The sequence below is a fragment of the Ixodes scapularis genome, unplaced genomic scaffold (genome assembly GCF_016920785.2).
Source record: "Ixodes scapularis isolate PalLabHiFi unplaced genomic scaffold, ASM1692078v2 PGA_scaffold3__209_contigs__length_174095766, whole genome shotgun sequence".
Classification (NCBI taxonomy): domain Eukaryota; kingdom Metazoa; phylum Arthropoda; class Arachnida; order Ixodida; family Ixodidae; genus Ixodes; species Ixodes scapularis.
In genome coordinates, this window is record NW_024609868.1 from 163,738,983 (window position 1) to 163,764,252 (window position 25,270).

Below are 25,270 nucleotides of genomic sequence, written 5' to 3' on the forward strand. Positions count from 1 at the left end.
GAAGACGCAGTTATCCGAATATATGAAAATAAAACAATGAAGACACAACCGAACTGGTACACGCAGTACATGTGGCAAATGACGGCTGAAGAAACGCAGTGCGTGACTCGTTATCTTTCTGCTTCGTGATTGGTTCTCCGGCGGTCGTGTTGGATAATGTCGCATTCTCACTGGCTGTGACGGGATGACGAGACACTCAAGACTTGCCATGCCCTGCGTTTTTTTAGCTCGAGCTCAAGAAACGTCTTCAATTTAAAGAAAAGACCTCCAGGAGGTGTTACATGTGTGAAATCTTGTCAAAATATTTTAATTGCATCTTAAATAAGTGTGGACGTTTCACTTTTTCTTGAAAAATCTTTACATTCATTGTCTCTGATCTTGGCTTTTTGTAACTAAAAGAAACATACTTAAGACACCTGAAACCTTTTGTAGATTGAACTTGACACAACACCTTTCACTTATTTTATTAGTGATATATGCGATTTTTCAAACTGGTGCCATTAGCAACCCAACTGGTACCACTTGAAGCTCATGTGGCATCATTTGCAACTCGAGTGGTACCACTTGAGGCCCAAGTAGTACCATTTGAAGCCTAAGAGGTACCACTTGGCTTTAAGTGGCACTACTTGACTTGCAAGTGGAAACATTTGACTTACAAGTGGTACCATTTGACTAAAAAGTGGTACCACTTGAAATACCACTTCACATTTTCACTTGGGCTGCACAATGGTGGCACGACCGACGCCGCGGAACATGCAAGTAGCGCGAGCGGGTAGCTTTGACTTGTGCTCTCGCTGCACGAGAGCTCGTGAGCCTGGACGCATTGGGACTAAGGAAGCTTCACTTGTGTCCGCCATTGTGCAGGGATCCTATAGCTTCCAACAGAGGGCATGCATTCGAAACTGGTCTATACATGATATCAAGGCGTCAGTTGCGTGATCGACTTCAACTGCACGCAAATGACGCGTTCCCTAACGCTGAACACTCTAGTGCAAACCAACACGCAACAACATTAGCAGATAGGGTGTTCACAAAATATTTCTGAATGGTTCGAACACGTGGTTCCAACTTCGAAGCCAGTCAGGAGTACAGTAGCGTACCAACTTGTTTTTGGGTTGGGGGGGGGGGGGGGAAGCCAGACCCGCCTGCTTCTCTCCCTCCAGGATTGGGGGAGGCGGTGCCCTTGGTATCCCTTGGGCGCCGCCGTCCAGTGTTGGCCCTGCCAGCGGCGGCTGTTCCAGGAGGGGCAAAACGCATGCCTTGCTCGCCCCCCACTGAGAACTGGGAAGGGGGGGGGGGGGGGGAGCGCCCTCCTTGCCCCCCCCCCCCCCCCCCCCGGTTGGTATGCCCATGCAGGAGTAGACTATTTTCAAAAGTCAAAGTCCCCTTGACTCCCAAGAGCTCCAATATTGCCGCTCTAATGGCGGGATAGGAGATCATGCTCGGCTAAATCAAGCACCCTCGATTTTAATCAAAGGCGACGTAAAAGGACCAACATCTTTTCTCCTTTCTGCTTTATGATTTCGAAGACGTTCGCGTTTTCTGGATCGGAGTATTTATTTAGCGCCGCCATTAAAGCGTCGGGTTTGGCTCTGCACAGAGTGGGTAGACTGACACTCTTGCTCTTGCTCCGCGACGGCCGTCGGCCCCTGAGGGTAGTGGCGGACGACCGGCGAACAACATCTAGCTCGCCTAGATCGGCGGCGAACAGCCCGTGGCCCGAGCTCCCCCCTAGCACTCAAATTGCATGCGCAGCCGCAAGCATGCAGCTCGTTTGTTCCGGGAAAATTCTGCGCCATCTATAAAAAAATTTTACAAATATATCGCGGGGGAATTCCCGTTAAGTGTTTTCATTCAAATACGAAACCGCTTCAGCTTTCTTTTAAGTGCGCCTCCATTCACACGCGGGAGAAATCACTTCCTTTGCTCCCCGGGATGCGCATCAAGTGGTAACAATGTCATGATTTTGCGTGGAGCAGTGCTGACGTAGACATCCCAGGGGGATGTCTACGCCTGAGACCACTTCGCGATTGGCGGTATTTTGTTCGCGTGTCTGGCAACTTCACAGATTTCGCCCAGCGAGATGCCGGCGGATGCCGGGGGATCGCCTAACTTGTTGTGGCCAGTGCTGGTGTGACTTTCGCTGTTTGGCACGTCATCCCAGGCACCCGAAGGAGCCTTTGATATTCATCAATGCCGGCCTCAAGCCACCCCCCATACGACTGCTTTTGGAGTCCACGTTTTTTGTGGTTCATCCACCCATTCAAGAAGCATCTTTCTTTTAGCGGGAAGCAGTTTGTTGTTGTCTGTATCTGACTGCGCTGCCATAATCGCATATCCTTGTTGCACGTACGCGTCGATTTTGTTGCTCTCGTTAGCGTGCACTGAGCCCTGTTCTCGAGAGTGTGACCGCTAAATGCGTTCGATAACGCCGACATCCCTCTCGGTTTTCCGCCGTTCGTGTGAATGCTTCAGTTGGGGATGGGGTGTGACTGGTTTCACTAATCACTAACGTCACGCGCATCCCTCCTCGAAATGCATTCCTCTTGTGAATAGGTTCCCGGACATTTCATCGAACGCCGTTTCGTCAAACACCGTTTCATCGAAAAAATGGACGTTTCATCGAACGCCGTTTCATCGAAAACCGTTTCATCGAATCGCTGACGGCCGTTTCATCGAATGTCTTTTATATAAAAAAATGTGAAAGATGCTCTTTTATGCACGGATCGAGTGCATTTTCGTGTCATTCTCCCATTTCATCTTCAGGCTTTTGATGTACAAACTTGTAGCTGTTGCAATTTATTTTGATGCAAGTAACCCATGAGGATATTTGTACCGATTTTTATGTTTGTTTCGCATATTGTCCTTATCTGTTCACCCCTTCTGTATTACTCGATGAGCCTTGAGGGTGTTGTAACAAATGAATAAAAAGTCGCACTCCTGGTAAGAGCGCACTCCAACTCATGGAGGCCAGAAGGCGACTTAGGGTTTTGTGCAGGCGCAACAACTTAAGCCATGTGAGCTTCCTAGCCTCTCATGTCTTGCTATTGATACTTTTTTACTGCCCAAAGCTTGCAGTAGCTAAAGCTGAGGTGCTATTTATGAAACTACAACGAAACATTTTTTTTTTAGTTTTAAGACTCAATGAAGTTAACAATAAGTACGTCACTTCCAATTTTATTTTAAAACTTTAAGGGGGTCATGTGTTCGTGCGACAGCCATTCACCGTTTCAAATTATGATCAATTGCTCTCAAAAAGTCCCCCACAGCCATGCTCCGTCGGTTCTCATAAAAAAGGCGGACCTTCTCATTTCTTGCCGCTATGGCCTTCTTCTGGCGAGGAGGCTCTTGGGAACTCAGCATCGCGTCCAGCTTGTCTTCCGTCAGTTGATGTTCTGCGGCGATGCAAGCCAAAAACTTTCAGAAACCCGGATGGGCACCTCCGACCTGCTTCAGGAAGCGGGAATGTCACCCTGGCGTTAGATAAGACGGCGTTCGATAAAACGGCATTCGATGAAACAGCTTCGATGAAACGGTGTTCGATGAAACGGCGTTCGATGAAACGGCATTCGACGAAATGTCCGGTCCCACTGTGAATAGCCCTCAGGTTGAACAGAGTATAGCCCAGATAGCTCATCTATCGGAGGATGCCAAGCTGGGTAGTTTTTATTCTCTGATATGGGCTACTGATCCACGGTTAAGTTATTTCTACACGCTTTTGTGCAGGATATCACGAAGTGAGAAAAAGATATTCTGGCCTCATTTGTTAATATTTTGTGAATTAAAGATAATAATTGCTTTACTTGAACGTTCAGCAGGCTCTCTTTTTCAATACACGGGTTAACAAAAACGTCTGCTAGAAAGGCTGCGGCATTTGGCCTGATCAATATGATACCTGATCAATACGATAAAAATTGTAAAGCCACTGGATGTTACTAAATAATGTCTCAACGAAGACAAAGTTATGGCTCAAACTAGCTGGTGTTGGTTGAACAGATTTTAGTTTAGTTTAGCTTATTGTACCTCAAAGGCATTTCAAATGAAATGCATTACATCAGGGGGAATAAATGATATATTATGCATGTAGCAGAAGAGTGAAGGCAAGGTTAAAAAAAAAACACGGAACTATAACTTATAGGACAAATATCAAAACATAACATGTCAAAAAAAAGTATGACAAAACCCCGAGAGTGAACAAACAAGGAAAGACTTTGTGTGCCGTGACTTTTACGTTTTTTCCCGTCTCGTTTTTTTTTTCTTTTTTTTTTCTTAATATATTGTTTTGCAGAAAGGCGCTTCACATTGTTTATAGAGCCTGGATAAAAGCTGTGCCTACACACAACGGTATTTCTCGAGGTGGCATTTATGTCAAGCATGTTTCACATGCAGCGGTTTTGGCCCTAGAGCGGCGCGATTTCTGCCGTCGCGGCGCTCGTGCCGCTCAACCGCTGCGGCTGGCCAGAACGCCGCGACGGCAGAAATCGCGCCGCTCTAGGGCCAAAACCGCTGCATGTGAAACACGCTTTAGATCGTTTGAGTAGATCGTTCCGATAACTCCGATCATTATGCTCGATACTTCGCCGCCCCTTTGCTCATGCATACCGTATCACTATCAGCGTGAAAAAAACTATCCGGGTGTTTCGATCTCAATTCAGGCACTGTTTTTTAATCTTAATTTTTGCAAAAATATACATATTTTTTTTGCTTATTCCTGAAATGAAAGACGACGCTAACGGCAAGCCTGACCCATTCTACGAAGTTAATTGACCCCAGTGTCTGAACGATATTACGCTGGGTTCCCGCCCTTCGTAGGGGAATCCTCCCAACCAGAGAGCATCGTTTCCATAGCCGGAGTGTCTGTGTATATTGCATAGCGTTGGCCCGATCTCAGGGATGGCTGCACGGCGTCGGACTTGGTGCTCGCCGCCAGAGGCTTGACCTCCGTGGGCAGGCTGTCGCTCTCCCGCAGCTCCCGGTCCGAGGCTTCCAGAAGGCCCAGCTCCTCTTTCTGCTTTTTATCCTGCCTTTGCGGCGCGAACGCACTCAGCTCCTTGCCCGGAGTGGCGGCAGGTCGGCTACCTGGACGCACCAGGCACTTGTACAGGTGCACCTTCCGGGCGGAGAAGGCCTGCGCACAGTTCAGGCCCCAGAAAGTGCTTCGACAGGCACTCCATGCTCCCGAAAGTCCCCGAATGTAGGCGGACTGCACCGCGCGGAACTACAAAAACCTACTACATGTATGCAGTTTCGCCGACTAAAAGTGCGAGTGGTATCCCGCCTTGGGGGGTGTCTGTTTTGCTAGCGTCGGAAATTTTATTTCCGAGAAAAATTCCACATTGTTGGTCACTGCGTTCTGTGAGCACAAGTCAAAGAAGAACTGGAAGGGATAAAAGTATGAAAGGGAAAAATACGAGGCAGTAGAAGAAAGGTGAACGAGGGAAAAAGTGTGCTGATAAAATTTCATCTGATGGTCTTATTTTCCCTGGTCATGCTTACTTATTTTTTGCACTGCGTAGTGTTTTGTATTAATCTTTGATTCGCAGCTTTTTTTTTATTTCCCTAAAGGGCAACTCCGCTTTTTTTTTCAAACAATTCAGTTTTCTTCAGCTCTGTTTCTGAAACGGTCCGGGAAACTTTGCAACGCGCCCAGTTGCCGAAATCGGCTGATTCTAGCGGGCGAATTGAGGCGCAACCAACAGCGCAGCCAAGGCAGGCTACAGCGTTGGCTTAGCCAACGTTGAGCTAAACGTCATCACCATTGCCCCTTTTTTGTTTTTACTTCTTCATGCAAGCCAACATTATTAGATTAGCCCAGTTACGGAACTGCTCATAAACGCTGCATGCACGAGCAGTACCCCCCCTCACTCATTGCGACTCACCTCCCATTGTTCGACGCGCCGGACGGCTGCTTTGGTAACTGCAGTGTGTTCTATGGGATACGTACGTTTTGAAGCGCAGCGCAGCGCTTCTCCGTATTGTATGGAACACACAGTTCGTAAACGAAAGTCTAGATGGCGCTTCGAACGACGGGACGCCGACTGAAGGGAGTGGGAGTAACCCGTCCCGCAGGAGTTCCACAAATTAGGTCATCTGGTAACATTGGTGCAGCGGTGCCCACGTGATTGGCGTGCCGCGCCTGCACAGCGCGCTTCTTGGGAGCCGTCCGGCCGTCCCGGTATTCCCGGCGTCTCCGGCATCGCAAACGCCGTCGTCGTTTTATCGTTTGTAATTCCTGTCTCTCCGAGTTTTGTTCCCACTGCATGCGCATTCTGATGCCGCAGTTGTGCAAACGTCGTCGAATGTCGTAAAAACACGGTAAAGAGTGCGTTGGAGACTTGCTCCTGGCACACGCCCGCCCCAACGGTGGCACGCCGGACGTCGTTGCGTAGTGGATCATATATCTTTTACCCCGTGATAGACCTGTTTTTCGCGGCCCGAGGTAAATATTGCCTAGCAGAGTCAAAGTTTCCGTTACAATTTCTGCTCATGTATTAAGATTTAACAACAACAACGCGAATGACGTAGTGCCATTTATTAGTGCTTTCTAATGTCGAATCCCTAACCTATATTTTTCAAAATTGACCAAAGTTACTCTTTAATTAAATATTAAATTACTTTTTAGTCTCCTTCGGCTACTAGGAAGATTATAAATAACGCAAAAATCTGATTGTGTTGTTTCAATCAATAAAAAAGTTAAAACCAGTGCAAAAACAACATTTTTTTTCGGAACTTATTAGATTAGGGTTTTTCCTGCGTAATTTTCGCGACACAGGCACTTTTTTCTTTTTTTGCTAATTAAAGCTTTGGCGTTTTTTTAAGGCGGTGTCACATTCAACTATTTAACCATGTCATCAGGCATGAGCCCAAAGTAGTCAGTTCAATGTTCAAGGTCTAAAGGGAAAGCGTTTCGAAGCAGCAGAGACCACGAGGTTCCTGCTACAGGAAATTTCCGTACTCATCAGTAATAATATAAGCTGGTCTATTGTTATTTATTTATTTATCTGTTCATTTATTTATTTATTTATTTATTTATTTATTTTTGTTTATTTATTTATTCTTGCATTCATGAATGGATGGATGATGTTAATGGCCGTACCCTTTAAAACGGGCGCTAACTTTCGCCACCTAGCCTTAGTCTACATAGGCAAGCATATGATTCCTCGTGATTTCCCCTCCCTCCAACTATCAGCATTAGATTCTTCCTGATTCCCCCCCCCCCCAACTACCCCCAGGCTGTGTACGATATCACAAGGATGACCTTTGGGAGTTTGGGCGAAAACACTAAAAACATCACCGCCCCCCCCCCCTCCCCCCCGGGGCGAGGGAGTCACCAATTTTCCTCTGGTGAAACCTAGTCGGCGTTACCCCCGCACCGGACCCACACGAAGACAGGGTTGAGAATTTGAGCAGAAGCCACGCGGCAAGGAGCCCCCATTTTTTCTTTCCCCCCTGCCCCCCTCTGTGCCAGTAAGTTCTGCATCATTTAATTTTTCAAGATAAATTCTACCAATCCTCTAATCACCTCTTTGTGACTGTAATCCTTTTCTCTTCCCATCCACGTCTTTTCTCTTCCGTCCTTCCGTCCCCGACAGCAAATCCCAGGGCCCCAGTCAAATTCGTTACCCCCTCTCCCCCGGAAGGGCAGAAAGAAACCCCGTGCACTTCGAAATCAAATGCCCTAGTGTCTCGCTCACATTATAGCATTCGGCACATAATGTGTCTGTCTTCTTAAATTTATCATCATACGTCCTTGTCCTCAAAACTCCCGTTCTCGCCTCAAACAGCAATAACTTCCCAGAGTTGTCAAACACATTCTCCTTTCTTATTGAGGTATACAGCGTTGCGAAGTTACACTGAACACGAAAAACGAAAATTATGAAACGATAAGGTACACAGAAAAGAACATGACGTACATGTGAAAGCCCAACCTAACAACTGCTTATTTTTCGTTTCTTTCTGTTCCTCCTTTATACGCATCTTGTAGACCCTGAGATGGGGAACAATAAAAAAAACACGGACGAAGACAACAAAATTTCAAACGTAGCTCAAATTTATTGATTTGAGCACACCGATAAATAGGCTCACCAGTCCGCATTGGCAGCATGTGCTCAGCCGCTATCAGATGATCACGCACAAATTCTCGCATCTGAAGCATCGCCTCGGCCGCCCCGGCAGCCTCGCGGGATCCACCCAACCCAGCCCAAAACTGTAGAGTCCGGAAGCGGGCCGTCAATTGTTGTACAAGGTCAGAGGGTGAAAAATACGATAGAAACATTCCGCAAGGGCAGATATTCTCACCGAAGGCGACCGCAAGGATCGCCAACATTTGCATCCCCAAGGATGCAAATAGAGGTGGTTGCATATCTCTCCCGGGATCAACTTCTTCCTCGTCCCAGTTTTCTCCTTCACCCGAGCCGTAGTCTTGGAGAAGTTGCAGATTGACAAACGCAATGATCTCCTCCAAAGACCGAGGGTTTTTTTGCCGAAAACGCTCGATGAAGTGATAAGGTACAATATCAAAGACTCGCTGTCCCTCCTCTGCCATCTTTAAAACGATGGGGTAGTTTTGAGGTTGCCTTTGGGTAGTGCGACCGCGAGTCAGTTTCTACCCCTATTTTATACAAACCTTTCCTTAGGTGCAAGACGTCCTTCTTGGAAGTACATGCAAATGAGGTCCAGATAGTTAACATCGCATGAAGGTTGTTAACGTCTCACACGTCTGCAACAAGCGCCCGTCGAGGAAGCGCGCGCGCGGTATATCCCTGGCTAATAGGACATTTTTTGTTTCGATATCTGAAAAGCTCACCGATACAAGTCCTACGACACTGCCAGTAAGCAACTAAAACGAGACAGTGGCTTAAAAGAAGCAAATACCAGTCAAACCCCAGCTCTGGGGAAACACAAAAACGTAGTAGACGACGTGAAACTCTTAAGCGGACATTTCTCTTCTAAATCTTAACAATTTGCGAATATACGTACTTTTGCCCGATTTAGAGGATCCAATCATCGTGATTGACGCCGGCGTTTGCAAACGAAATTTGTCCAGGCCCGAAGACATGTCGGTGACATGCATGCTACGCTCGTAGACGAGTGAAAAGGAGGCATCGAAGACACGTTTCTAAGTACTCGCGCGAGGCACGTTCCCGCGCGGCGGGAGACTCGCGCGGCTTTTGCTTCACGATAAATGCTCACACGCGTCGCAACAGTGCGGTTTATAGGCCGACACGCTGTTTACAAACAAGCCCGCGTTTGCCCACACAAGGTGTGGGCACTGCGCGTGCGCAGAAGCCGAATTCGCGTGAAGTGAAGCGTCTGCGCATGCGCAGTGGCGTCGACAACGCCACCGCGGCTGCGTGACGTCAGGGCCGCGTGTTGGACTATAGCGACGCCCGAACGTATAACCAAATCACAATGTGTACGAAACGAAGGATAACCGATAAAAAGAAAAAGTGGATGCTCCCCAAGCTTGGAGCTGACCGCGCGGTAACAGGAACACTCGCGCGGCTTTTGCTTCATGATAAATGCTCACACGCGTCGCAACAGTGCGGTTTATAGCGACGCCCGAACGTATACCCAAATCACAATGTGTACCCAACGAAGGATAACCGATAAAAAAAAAGCGGATGCTCCCCAAGCTTGGAGCTGGCCGCGCGATAACAGGACCACTCGCGCGGCTTTTGGTTCAGGATAAATGCTCACACGCGCCGCAACAGTGCGGTTTATAGCGACGCCCGAACGTATACCCAAATCACAATGTGTACCCAACGAAGGATAACCCATAAAAAGAAAAAGCGGATGCTCCCTAAGCTTGGAGCTGACCGCGCGATAACAGGAACACTCGCGCGGCTTTTGCTTCATGATAAATTCTCACACGCGTCGCAACAGTGCGGTTTATAGCGACGCCCGAACGTATACCCAAATCACAATGTGTACCCAACGAAGGATAACCGATAAAAAGAAAAAGCAGATGCTCCCCTAGCTTGGAGCTGACCGCGCGATAACAGGAACACTCGCGCGGCTTTTGCTTCAAAATAAATGCTCACACGCGTCGCAACAGTGCGGTTTATAGGCCGACACGCTGTTTACAAACAAGCCTGCGTTTGCCCACACAAGGTGTGGGCACTGCGCGTGCGCAGAAGCCGCATTCGCGTGAAGTGAAGCGTCTGCGCACGCAGAGTGGCGTCGGCAACGCCAGCGCGGCTGCGTGACGTCAGGGCCGCGTATTGGTCTATAGCGACGCCCGAACGTATACCCAAATCACAATGTGTACCCAACGAAGGATAACCGATAAAAAGAAAAAGGGGATGCTCCCCAAGCTTGGAGCTGGCCGCGCGATAACAGGAACACTCGCGCGGCTTTTGCTTCATGATAAATTCTCACACGCGTCGCAACAGTGCGGTTTATAGCGACGCCCGAACGTATACCCAAATCACAATGTGTACCCAACGAAGGATAACCGATAAAAAGAAAAAGGGGATGCTCCCCAAGCTTGGAGCTGGCCGCGCGATAACAGGAACACTCGCGCGGCTTTTGCTTCATGATAAATGCTCACACGCGTCGCAACAGCGCGGTTTATAGCGGCGCCCGAACGTATACCCAAATCACAATGTGTACGCAACGAAGGATAACCGATAAAAAGAAAAAGCGGATGCTCCCCAAGCTTGGAGCTGGCCGCGCGATAACAGGAACACTCGCGCGGCTTTTGCTTCATGATAAATGCTCACACGCGTCGCAACAGTGCGGTTTATAGCGACACCCGAACGTATACCCAAATCACAATGTGTACGCAACAAAGGATAACCGATAAAAAGAAAAAGTGGATGCACCCCAAGCTTGGAGCTGGCCGCACGATAAGAGGAACACTCGCGCGGCTTTTGCTTCATGATAAATGCTCACACGCGTCGCAACAGTGCGGTTTATAGCGACGCCCGAACGTATACCCAAATCACAATGTGTACCTAACGAAAAATAACCGATAAAAAGAAAAAGCGGATGCTCCCCAAGCTTGGAGCTGACCGCGCGATAAAAGGAACACTCGCGCGGCTTTTGCTTCATGATAAATGCTCACACGCGTCGCAACAGTGCGGTTTATAGCGACACCCGAACGTATACCCAAATCACAATGTGTACGCAACAAAGGATAACCGATAAAAAGAAAAAGTGGATGCACCCCAAGCTTGGAGCTGGCCGCACGATAAGAGGAACACTCGCGCGGCTTTTGCTTCATGATAAATGCTCACACGCGTCGCAACAGTGCGGTTTATAGCGACGCCCGAACCTATACCCAAATCACAATGTGTACCCAACGAAGGATAACCGATAAAAAGAAAAAGCGGATGCTCCCCAAGCTTGGAGCTGACCGCGCGATAACAGGAACACTCGCGCGGCTTTTGCTTCAAAATAAATGCTCACACGCGTCGCAACAGTGCGGTTTATAGCGACGCCCGAACGTATACCCAAATCACAATGTGTACCCAACGAAGGATAACCGATAAAAAGAAAAAGCGGATGCTCCCCAAGCTTGGAGCTGACCGCGCGATAACAGGAACACTCGCGCGGCTTTTGCTTCATGATAAATGCTCACACGCGTCGCAACAGTGCGGTTTATAGCGACGCCCGAACGTATACCCAAATCACAATGTGTACCCAACGAAGGATAACCGATAAAAAGAAAAAGCAGATGCTCCCCAAGCTTGGAGCTGACCGCGCGATAACAGGAACACTCGCGCGGCTTTTGCTTCAAAATAAATGCTCACACGCGTCGCAACAGTGCGGTTTATAGGCCGACACGCTGTTTACAAACAAGCCTGCGTTTGCCCACACAAGGTGTGGGCACTGCGCGTGCGCAGAAGCCGCATTCGCGTGAAGTGAAGCGTCTGCGCATGCAGAGTGGCGTCGGCAACGCCAGCGCGGCTGCGTGACGTCAGGGCCGCGTATTGGTCTATAGCGACGCCCGAACGTATACCCAAATCACAATGTGTACCCAACGAAGGATAACCGATAAAAAGAAAAAGCGGATGCTCCCTAAGCTTGGAGCTGACCGCGCGATAACAGGAACACTCGCGCGGCTTTTGCTTCATGATAAATTCTCACACGCGTCGCAACAGTGCGGTTTATAGCGACGCCCGAACGTATACCCAAATCACAATGTGTACCCAACGAAGGATAACCGATAAAAAGAAAAAGGGGATGCTCCCCAAGCTTGGAGCTGGCCGCGCGATAACAGGAACACTCGCGCGGCTTTTGCTTCATGATAAATGCTCACACGCGTTGCAACAGTGCGGTTTATAGCGACGCCCGAACGTATACCCAAATCACAATGTGTACCCAACGAAGGATAACCGATAAAAAGAAAAAGCGGATGCTCCCCAAGCTTGGAGCTGACCGCGCGATAACAGGAACACTCGCGCGGCTTTTGCTTCAAAATAAATGCTCACACGCGTCGCAACAGTGCGGTTTATAGCGACGCCCGAACGTATACCCAAATCACAATGTGTACCCAACGAAGGATAACCGATAAAAAGAAAAAGCAGATGCTCCCCAAGCTTGGAGCTGACCGCGCGATAACAGGAACACTCGCGCGGCTTTTGCTTCATGATAAATGCTCACACGCGTCGCAACAGTGCGGTTTATAGCGACGCCCGAACGTATACCCAAATCACAATGTGTACCCAACGAAGGATAACCGATAAAAAGAAAAAGCAGATGCTCCCCAAGCTTGGAGCTGACCGCGCGATAACAGGAACACTCGCGCGGCTTTTGCTTCATGATAAATGCTCACACGCGTCGCAACAGTGCGGTTTATAGCGACGCCCGAACGTATACCCAAATCACAATGTGTACCCAACGAAGGATAACCGATAAAAAGAAAAAGCGGATGCTCCCCAAGCTTGGAGCTGACCGCGCGATAACAGGAACACTCGCGCGGCTTTTGCTTCATGATAAATGCTCACACGCGTCGCAACAGTGCGGTTTATAGCGACGCCCGAACGTATACCCAAATCACAATGTGTACCCAACGAAGGATAACCGATAAAAAGAAAAAGCGGATGCTCCCCAAGCTTGGAGCTGACCGCGCGATAACAGGAACACTCGCGCGGCTTTTGCTTCATGGTAAATGCTCACACGCGTCGCAACAGTGCGGTTTATAGCGACGCCCGAACGTATACCCAAATCACAATGTGTACCCAATGAAGGATAACCGATAAAAAGAAAAAGCAGATGCTCCCCAAGCTTGGAGCTGACCGCGCGATAACAGGAACACTCGCGCGGCTTTTGCTTCATGATAAATGCTCACACGCGTCGCAACAGTGCGGTTTATAGCGACGCCCGAACGTATACCCAAATCACAATGTGTACCCAACGAAGGATAACCGATAAAAAGAAAAAGCGGATGCTCCCCAAGCTTGGAGCTGACCGCGCGATAACAGGAACACTCGCGCGGCTTTTGCTTCATGATAAATGCTCACACGCGTCGCAACAGTGCGGTTTATAGCGACGCCCGAACGTATACCCAAATCACAATGTGTACCCAACGAAGGATAACCGATAAAAAGAAAAAGCGGATGCTCCCCAAGCTTGGAGCTGACCGCGCGATAACAGGAACACTCGCGCGGCTTTTGCTTCATGATAAATGCTCACACGCGTCGCAACAGTGCGGTTTATAGCGACGCCCGAACGTATACCCAAATCACAATGTGTACCCAACGAAGGATAACCGATAAAAAGAAAAAGCGGATGCTCCCCAAGCTTGGAGCTGACCGCGCGATAACAGGAACACTCGCGCGGCTTTTGCTTCAAAATAAATGCTCACACGCGTCGCAACAGTGCGGTTTATAGCGACGCCCGAACGTATACCCAAATCACAATGTGTACCCAACGAAGGATAACCGATAAAAAGAAAAAGCGGATGCTCCCCAAGCTTGGAGCTGACCGCGCGATAACAGGAACACTCGCGCGGCTTTTGCTTCATGATAAATGCTCACACGCGTCGCAACAGTGCGGTTTATAGCGACGCCCGAACGTATACCCAAATCACAATGTGTACCCAACGAAGGATAACCGATAAAAAGAAAAAGCAGATGCTCCCCAAGCTTGGAGCTGACCGCGCGATAACAGGAACACTCGCGCGGCTTTTGCTTCAAAATAAATGCTCACACGCGTCGCAACAGTGCGGTTTATAGGCCGACACGCTGTTTACAAACAAGCCTGCGTTTGCCCACACAAGGTGTGGGCACTGCACGTCCGCAGAAGCCGCATTCGCGTGAAGTGAAGCGTCTGCGCATGCAGAGTGGCGTCGGCAACGCCAGCGCGGCTGCGTGACGTCAGGGCCGCGTATTGGTCTATAGCGACGCCCGAACGTATACCCAAATCACAATGTGTACCCAACGAAGGATAACCCATAAAAAGAAAAAGCGGATGCTCCCTAAGCTTGGAGCTGACCGCGCGATAACAGGAACACTCGCGCGGCTTTTGCTTCATGATAAATTCTCACACGCGTCGCAACAGTGCGGTTTATAGCGACGCCCGAACGTATACCCAAATCACAATGTGTACCCAACGAAGGATAGCCGATAAAAAGAAAAAGGGGATGCTCCCCAAGCTTGGAGCTGGCCGCGCAATAACAGGAACACTCGCGCGGCTTTTGCTTCATGATAAATGCTCACACGCGTCGCAACAGTGCGGTTTATAGCGACACCCGAACGTATACCCAAATCACAATGTGTACGCAACAAAGGATAACCGATAAAAAGAAAAAGTGGATGCACCCCAAGCTTGGAGCTGGCCGCACGATAAGAGGAACACTCGCGCGGCTTTTGCTTCATGATAAATGCTCACACGCGTCGCAACAGTGCGGTTTATAGCGACGCCCGAACGTATACCCAAATCACAATGTGTACCCAACGAAAAATAACCGATAAAAAGAAAAAGCGGATGCTCCCCAAGCTTGGAGCTGACCGCGCGATAACAGGAACACTCGCGCGGCTTTTGCTTCATGATAAATGCTCACACGCGTCGCAACAGTGCGGTTTATAGCGACACCCGAACGTATACCCAAATCACAATGTGTACGCAACAAAGGATAACCGATAAAAAGAAAAAGTGGATGCACCCCAAGCTTGGAGCTGGCCGCACGATAAGAGGAACACTCGCGCGGCTTTTGCTTCATGATAAATGCTCACACGCGTCGCAACAATGCGGTTTATAGCGACGCCCGAACCTATACCCAAATCACAATGTGTACCCAACGAAGGATAACCGATAAAAAGAAAAAGCGGATGCTCCCCAAGCTTGGAGCTGACCGCGCGATAACAGGAACACTCGCGCGGCTTTTGCTTCAAAATAAATGCTCACACGCGTCGCAACAGTGCGGTTTATAGCGACGCCCGAACGTATACCCAAATCACAATGTGTACCCAACGAAGGATAACCGAAAAAGAAAAAGCGGATGCTCCCCAAGCTTGCAGCTGACCGCGCGATAACAGCACCACTCGCGCGGCTTTTGCTTCATGATAAATGCTCACACGCGTCGCAATAGTGCGGTTTATAGGCCGACACGCTGTTCACAAACAAGCCCGCGTTTGCCCACACAAGGTGTGGGCACTGTGCGTGCGCAGAAGCCGAATTCGCGTGAAGCGAAGCGTCTGCGCATGCAGAGTGGCGTCGGCAACGCCAGCGCGGCTGCGTGACGTCAGGGCCGCGTATTGGTCTATAGCGACGCCCGAACGTATACCCAAATCACAATGTGTACCCAACGAAGGATAACCGATAAGAAGAAAAAGTGGATGCTCCCCAAGCTTGGAGCTGACCGCGCGGTAACAGGAACACTCGCGCGGCTTTTGCTTCATGATAAATGCTCACACGCGTCGCAACAGTGCGGTTTATAACGACGCCCGAACGAATACACAAATCACAATGTGTACCCAACGAAGGATAACCGATAAAAAGAAAAAGCGGAAGCTCCCCAAGCTTGGAGCTGGCCGCGCGATAACAGGAACACTCGCGCGGCTTTTGCTTCAAAATAAATTCTCACACGCGTCGCAACAGTGCAGTTTATAGGCCGACACGCTGTTTACAAACAAGCCCGCGTTTGCCCACACAAGGTGTGGGCACTGCGTGCGCAGAAGCCGAATTCGCGTGAAGTGAAGCGTCTGCGCATGCAGAGTGGCGTCGGCAACGCCAGCGCGGCTGCGTGACGTCAGGGCCGCGTATTGGTCTATAGCGACGCCCGAACGTATACCCAAATCACAATGTGTACCCAACGAAGGATAACCGATAAGAAGAAAAAGTGGATGCTCCCCAAGCTTGGAGCTGACCGCGCGGTAACAGGAACACTCGCGCGGCTTTTGCTTCATGATAAATGTTCACACGCGTCGCAACAGTGCGGTTTATAGCGACGCCCGAACGTATACCCAAATCACAATGTGTACCCAACGAAGGATAACCGATAAAAAGAAAAAGCGGATGCTCCCCAAGCTTGGAGCTGACCGCGCGATAACAGGAACACTCGCGCGGCTTTTGCTTCATGATAAATGTTCACACGCGGCGCAACAGTGCGGTTTATAGCGACGCCCGAACGTATACCCAAATCACAATGTGTACCCAACGAAGGATAACCGATAAAAAGAAAAAGCGGATGCTCCCCAAGCTTGGAGCTGACCGCGCGGTAACAGGAACACTCGCGCGGCTTTTGCTTCATGATAAATGTTCACACGCGTCGCAACAGTGAGGTTTATAGCGACGCCCGAACGTATACCCAAATCACAATGTGTACCCAACGAAGGATAACCGATAAAAAGAAAAAGTGGATGCTCCCCAAGCTTGGAGCTGACCGCGCGGTAACAGGAACACTCGCGCGGCTTTTGCTTCATGATAAATGTTCACACGCGTCGCAACAGTGCGGTTTATAGCGACGCCCGAACGTATACCCAAATCACAATGTGTACCCAACGAAGGATAACCGATAAAAAGAAAAAGCGGATGCTCCCCAAGCTTGGAGCTGACCGCGCGATAACAGGAACACTCGCGCGGCTTTTGCTTCATGATAAATGCTCACACGCGTCGCAACAGTGCGGTTTATAGGCCGACACGCTGTTTACAAACAAACCCGCGTTTGCCCACACAAGGTGTGGGCACTGCGGGTGCCCAGAAGCCGAATTCGCGTGAAGTGAAGCGTCTGCGCATGCAGAGTGGCGTCGGCAACGCCAGCGCGGCTGCGTGGCGTCAGGGCCGCGTATTGGTCTATAGCGACGCCCGAACGTATACCCAAATCACAATGTGTACCCAACGAAGGATAACCGATAAAAAAAAGTGGATGCTCCCCAAGCTTGGAGCTGACTGCGCGGTAACAGGAACACTCGCGCGGCTTTTGCTTCATGATAAATGCTCACACGCGTCCCAACAGTGCGGTTTATAGCGACGCCCGAACGTATACCCAAATCACAATGTGTACCCAACGAAGGATAACCGATAAAAAGAAAAAGTGGATGCTCCCCAAGCTTGGAGCTGACCGCGCGATAACAGGAACACTCGCGCGGCTTTTGCTTCATGATAAATGCTCACACGCGTCGCAACAGTGCGGTTTATAGCGACGCCCGAACGTATACCCAAATCACAGTGTGTACCCAACGAAGGATAACCGACAAAAAGAAAAAGCGGATGCTCCCCAAGCTTGGAGCTGGCCGCGCGATAACAGGAACACTCGCGCGGCTTTTGCTTCATGATAAATTCTCACACGCGTCGCAACAGTGCGGTTTATAGCGACGCCCGAACGTATACCCAAATCACAATGTGTACCCAACGAAGGATAACCGATAAAAAGAAAAAGCAGATGCTCCCCAAGCTTGGAGCTGACCGCGCGATAACAGGAACACTCGCGCGGCTTTTGCTTCAAAATAAATGCTCACACGCGTCGCAACAGTGCGGTTTATAGGCCGACACGCTGTTTACAAACAAGCCTGCGTTTGCCCACACAAGGTGTGGGCACTGCGCGTGCGCAGAAGCCGCATTCGCGTGAAGTGAAGCGTCTGCGCATGCAGAGTGGCGTCGGCAACGCCAGCGCGGCTGCGTGACGTCAGGGCCGCGTATTGGTCTATAGCGACGCCCGAACGTATACCCAAATCACAATGTGTACCCAACGAAGGATAACCGATAAAAAGAAAAAGGGGATGCTCCCCAAGCTTGGAGCTGGCCGCGCGATAACAGGAACACTCGCGCGGCTTTTGCTTCATGATAAATTCTCACACGCGTCGCAACAGTGCGGTTTATAGCGACGCCCGAACGTATACCCAAATCACAATGTGTACCCAACGAAGGATAACCGATAAAAAGAAAAAGGGGATGCTCCCCAAGCTTGGAGCTGGCCGCGCGATAACAGGAACACTCGCGCGGCTTTTGCTTCATGATAAATGCTCACACGCGTCGCAACAGCGCGGTTTATAGCGGCGCCCGAACGTATACCCAAATCACAATGTGTACGCAACGAAGGATAACCGATAAAAAGAAAAAGCGGATGCTCCCCAAGCTTGGAGCTGGCCGCGCGATAACAGGAACACTCGCGCGGCTTTTGCTTCATGATAAATGCTCACACGCGTCGCAACAGTGCGGTTTATAGCGACACCCGAACGTATACCCAAATCACAATGTGTACGCAACAAAGGATAACCGATAAAAAGAAAAAGTGGATGCACCCCAAGCTTGGAGCTGGCCGCACGATAAGAGGAACACTCGCGCGGCTTTTGCTTCATGATAAATGCTCACACGCGTCGCAACAGTGCGGTTTATAGCGACGCCCGAACGTATACCCAAATCACAATGTGTACCCAACGAAGGATAACCGATAAAAAGAAAAAGCGGATGCTCCCCAAGCTTGGAGCTGACCGCGCGATAACAGGAACACTCGCGCGGCTTTTGCTTCATGATAAATGCTCACACGCGTCGCAACAGTGCGGTTTATAGCGACGCCCGAACGTATACCCAAATCACAATGTGTACCCAACGAAGGATAACCGATAAAAAGAAAAAGCGGATGCTCCCCAAGCTTGGAGCTGACCGCGCGATAACAGGAACACTCGCGCGGCTTTTGCTTCATGGTAAATGCTCACACGCGTCGCAACAGTGCGGTTTATAGCGACGCCCGAACGTATACCCAAATCACAATGTGTACCCAACGAAGGATAACCGATAAAAAGAAAAAGCAGATGCTCCCCAAGCTTGGAGCTGACCGCGCGATAACAGGAACACTCGCGCGCCTTTTGCTTCATGATAAATGCTCACACGCGTCGCAACAGTGCGGTTTATAGCGACGCCCGAACGTATACCCAAATCACAATGTGTACCCAACGAAGGATAACCGATAAAAAGAAAAAGCGGATGCTCCCCAAGCTTGGAGCTGACCGCGCGATAACAGGAACACTCGCGCGGCTTTTGCTTCATGATAAATGCTCACACGCGTCGCAACAGTGCGGTTTATAGCGACGCCCGAACGTATACCCAAATCACAATGTGTACCCAACGAAGGATAACCGATAAAAAGAAAAAGCGGATGCTCCCCAAGCTTGGAGCTGACCGCGCGATAACAGGAACACTCGCGCGGCTTTTGCTTCATGATAAATGCTCACACGCGTCGCAACAGTGCGGTTTATAGCGACGCCCGAACGTATACCCAAATCACAATGTGTACCCAACGAAGGATAACCGATAAAAAGAAAAAGCAGATGCTCCCCAAGCTTGGAGCTGACCGCGCGATAACAGGAACACTCGCGCGGCTTTTGCTTCAAAATAAATGCTCACACGCGTCGCAACAGTGCGGTTTATAGGCCGACACGCTGTTTACAAACAAGCCTGCGTTTGCCCACACAAGGTGTGGGCACTGCGCGTGCGCAGAAGCCGCATTCGCGTGAAGTGAAGCGTCTGCGCATGCAGAGTGGCGTCGGCAACGCCAGCGCGGCTGCGTGACGTCAGGGCCGCGTATTGGTCTATAGCGATGCCCGAACGTATACCCAAATCACAATGTACACCCAACGAAGGATAACCCATAAAAAGAAAAAGCGGATGCTCCCTAAGCTTGGAGCTGACCGCGCGATAACAGGAACACTCGCGCGGCTTTTGCTTCATGATAAATTCTCACACGCGTCGCAACAGTGCGGTTTATAGCGACGCCCGAACGTATACCCAAATCACAATGTGTACCCAACGAAGGATAGCCGATAAAAAGAAAAAGGGGATGCTCCCCAAGCTTGGAGCTGGCCGCGCGATAACAGGAACACTCGCGCGGCTTTTGCTTCATGATAAATGCTCACACGCGTCGCAACAGTGCGGTTTATAGCGACACCCGAACGTATACCCAAATCACAATGTGTACGCAACAAAGGTTAACCGATAAAAAGAAAAAGTGGATGCACCCCAAGCTTGGAGCTGGCCGCACGATAAGAGGAACACTCGCGCGGCTTTTGCTTCATGATAAATGCTCACACGCGTCGCAACAGTGCGGTTTATAGCGACGCCCGAACGTATACCCAAATCACAATGTGTACCCAACGAAAAATAACCGATAAAAAGAAAAAGCGGATGCTCCCCAAGCTTGGAGCTGACCGCGCGATAACAGGAACACTCGCGCGGCTTTTGCTTCATGATAAATGCTCACACGCGTCGCAACAGTGCGGTTTATAGCGACACCCGAACGTATACCCAAATCACAATGTGTACGCAACAAAGGATAACCGATAAAAAGAAAAAGTGGATGCACCCCAAGCTTGGAGCTGGCCGCACGATAAGAGGAACACTCGCGCGGCTTTTGCTTCATGATAAATGCTCACACGCGTCGCAACAGTGCGGTTTATAGCGACGCCCGAACCTATACCCAAATCACAATGTGTACCCAACGAAGGATAACCGATAAAAAGAAAAAGCGGATGCTCCCCAAGCTTGTAGCTGACCGCGCGATAACAGGAACACTCGCGCGGCTTTTGCTTCAAAATAAATGCTCACACGCGTCGCAACAGTGCGGTTTATAGCGACGCCCGAACGTATACCCAAATCACAATGTGTACCCAACGAAGGATAACCGATAAAAAGAAAAAGCGGATGCTCCCCAAGCTTGGAGCTGACCGCGCGATAACAGGAACACTCGCGCGGCTTTTGCTTCATGATAAATGCTCACACGCGTCGCAACAGTGCGGTTTATAGCGACGCCCGAACGTATACCCAAATCACAATGTGTACCCAACGAAGGATAACCGATAAAAAGAAAAAGCGGATGCTCCCCAAGCTTGGAGCTGACCGCGCGATAACAGCAACACTCGCGCGGCTTTTGCTTCATTATAAATGCTCACACGCGTCGCAATAGTGCGGTTTATAGGCCGACACGCTGTTCACAAACAAGCCCGCATTTGCCCACACAAGGTGTGGGCACTGTGCGTGCGCAGAAGCCGAATTCGCGTGAAGCGAAGCGTCTGCGCATGCAGAGTGGCGTCGGCAACGCCAGCGCGGCTGCGTGACGTCAGGGCCGCGTATTGGTCTATAGCGACGCCCGAACGTATACCCAAATCACAATGTGTACCCAACGAAGGATAACCGATAAGAAGAAAAAGTGGATGCTCCCCAAGCTTGGAGCTGACCGCGCGGTAACAGGAACACTCGCGCGGCTTTTGCTTCATGATAAATGCTCACACGCGTCGCAACAGTGTGGTTTATAACGACGCCCGAATGAATACACAAATCACAATGTGTACCCAACGAAGGATAACCGATAAAAAGAAAAAGCGGAAGCTCCCCAAGCTTGGAGCTGGCCGCGCGATAACAGGAACACTCGCGCGGCTTTTGCTTCAAAATAAATTCTCACACGCGTCGCAACAGTGCAGTTTATAGGCCGACACGCTGTTTACAAACAAGCCCGCGTTTGCCCACACAAGGTGTGGGCACTGTGCGTGCGCAGAAGCCGAATTCGCGTGAAGTGAAGCGTCTGCGCATGCAGAGTGGCGTCGGCAACGCCAGCGCGGCTGCGTGACGTCAGGGCCGCGTATTGGTCTATAGCGACGCCCGAACGTATACCCAAATCACAATGTGTACCCAACGAAGGATAACCGATAAGAAGAAAAAGTGGATGCTCCCCAAGCTTGGAGCTGACCGCGCGGTAACAGGAACACTCGCGCGGCTTTTGCTTCATGATAAATGTTCACACGCGTCGCAACAGTGCGGTTTATAGCGACGCCCGAACGTATACCCAAATCACAATGTGTACCCAACGAAGGATAACCGATAAAAAGAAAAAGCGGATGCTCCCCAAGCTTGGAGCTGACCGCGCGATAACAGGAACACTCGCGCGGCTTTTGCTTCATGATAAATGTTCACACGCGTCGCAACAGTGCGGTTTATAGCGACGCCCGAACGTATACCCAAATCACAATGTGTACCCAACGAAGGATAACCGATAAAAAGAAAAAGCGGATGCTCCCCAAGCTTGGAGCTGACCGCGCGGTAACAGGAACGCTCGCGCGGCTTTTGCTTCATGATAAATGTTCACACGCGTCGCAACAGTGAGGTTTATAGCGACGCCCGAACGTATACCCAAATCACAATGTGTACCCAACGAAGGATAACCGATAAAAAGAAAAAGCGGATGCTCCCCAAGCTTGGAGCTGACCGCGCGATAACAGGAACACTCGCGCGGCTTTTGCTTCATGATAAATGCTCACACGCGTCGCAACAGTGCGGTTTATAGGCCGACACGCTGTTTACAAACAAACCCGCGTTTGCCCACACAAGGTGTGGGCACTGCGGGTGCCCAGAAGCCGAATTCGCGTGAAGTGAAGCGTCTGCGCATGCAGAGTGGCGTCGGCAACGCCAGCGCGGCTGCGTGACGTCAGGGCCGCGTATTGGTCTATAGCGACGCCCGAACGTATACCCAAATCACAATGTGTACCCAACGAAGGATAACCGATAAAAAAAAGTGGATGCTCCCCAAGCTTGGAGCTGACTGCGCGGTAACAGGAACACTCGCGCGGCTTTTGCTTCATGATAAATGCTCACACGCGTCCCAACAGTGCGGTTTATAGCGACGCCCGAACGTATACCCAAATCACAATGTGTACCCAACGAAGGATAACCGATAAAAAGAAAAAGTGGATGCTCCCCAAGCTTGGAGCTGACCGCGCGATAACAGGAACACTCGCGCGGCTTTTGCTTCATGATAAATGCTCACACGCGTCGCAACAGTGCGGTTTATAGCGACGCCCGAACGTATACCCAAATCACAGTGTGTACCCAACGAAGGATAACCGACAAAAAGAAAAAGCGGATGCTCCCCAAGCTTGGAGCTGGCCGCGCGATAACAGGAACACTCGCGCGCCTTTTGCTTCATGATAAATGCTCACACGCGACGCAACAGTGCGGTTTATAACGACGCCCGAACGTATACCCAAATCACAATGTGTACCCAACGAAGGATAACCGATAAAAAGAAAAAGCGGAAGCTCCCCAAGCTTGGAGCTGGCCGCGCGATAACAGGAACACTCGCGCGGCTTTTGCTTCAAAATAAATGCTCACACGCGTCGCAACAGTGCAGTTTATAGGCCGACACGCTGTTTACAAACAAGCCCGCGTTTGCCCACACAAGGTGTGGGCACTGTGCGTGCGCAGAAGCCGAATTCGCGTGAAGTGAAGCGTCTGCGCATGCGGAGTGGCGTCGGCAACGCCAGCGCGGCTGCGTGACGTCAGGGCCGCGTATTGGTCTATAGCGACGCCCGAACGTATACCCAAATCACAATGTGTACCCAACGAAGGATAACCGATAAAAAGAAAAAGTGGATGTTCCCCCAGCTTGGAGCTGACCGCGCGGTAACAGGAACACTCGCGCGGCTTTTGCTTCATGATAAATGCTCACACGCGTCGCAACAGTGCGGTTTATAGGCCGACACGCTGTATACAAACAAGCTCGCGTTTGCCCACACCTTGTGTGGGCACTGCGCGTGCGCAGAAGCCGAATTCGCGTGAAGTGAAGCGTCTGCGCATGCGCAGTGGCGTCGACAACGCCACCGCGGCTGTGTGACGTCAGGGCCGCGTGTTGGTCTAAAGCGACGTCCGAACGTGTACCCAAATCACAATGTGTACCCAACGAAGGATAACCGATAAAAAGAAAAAGTGGATGCTCCCCGAGCTTGGAGCTGGCCGCGCGATAACAGGAACACTCGCGCGGCTTTTGGTTCAGGATAAATGCTCACACGCGTCGCAACAGTGCGGTTTATAGCGACGCCCGAACGTATACCCAAATCACAATGTGTACCCAACGAAGGATAACCGATAAAAAGAAAAAGCGGATGCTCCCCAAGCTTGGAGCTGGCCGCGCGATAACAGGAACACTCGCGCGGCTTTTGGTTCAGGATAAATGCTCACACGCGCCGCAACAGTGCGGTTTATAGCGACGCCCGAACGTATACCCAAATCACAATGTTTATCGAAGAACGTTCCCAGGCAGCACACGATATCGGGCCAACATTGGAATTGATGGGACAAAGAATGGCCCAACAATGGCCCAACTGAGCCATGTGTTTACCAATATTGGAATTACCTGGGCCAATAATGGACTTTCATAGCCAATGTTTTTCCAATATTGGTGATGCACTGGAATAAGCTGTCCAATATTGGACTGTGAAAGCCAATGGCTTGCCAATATTGGATAAATGCTGGCATAACCTGTCCAATATTGGACTGTCAAAGCCAATGGTTTTCCAATATTGGATATATGCTGGCATAAGTTATCCAATATTGGACTGCCAAAGCCAATGGCTTTCCAATATTGGATATATACTGGCATAACCTGTCCAATATTGGACTGTCAAAGTCAATGGTTTTCCAATATTGGATATATGCCGGCATAAGTTATCCAATATTGGACTGTCAAAGCCGATAGGTTTCCGATATTGGATATATGCTGGCATAAACTGTACAATATTGGACTGTCAGAGCCAGTAGCTTTCCAATATTGGATACTTACCACCATTAGCTGTCCAATATTGGACTGTTAGAGCCAATGGCTTTCCACTATCGGATGCATGCTGGCGTAAGCTGGTCAATATTCAACTGTCAAAGCCAACAGCTTTCCAAGATCAACTCATGCTGGCATAAGCTGGTCCAATAGTGGACTGTAAAAGCCAATTTGGATTTCCAATTTTGGAAGTATGCTGACTTGTGCAGGTCATAATGCACTGCCAAGGCCAAGGGCTTTCTAATATTGAATGTATGCTGTCATATGCTGTTCAATATTGGAGTGTTA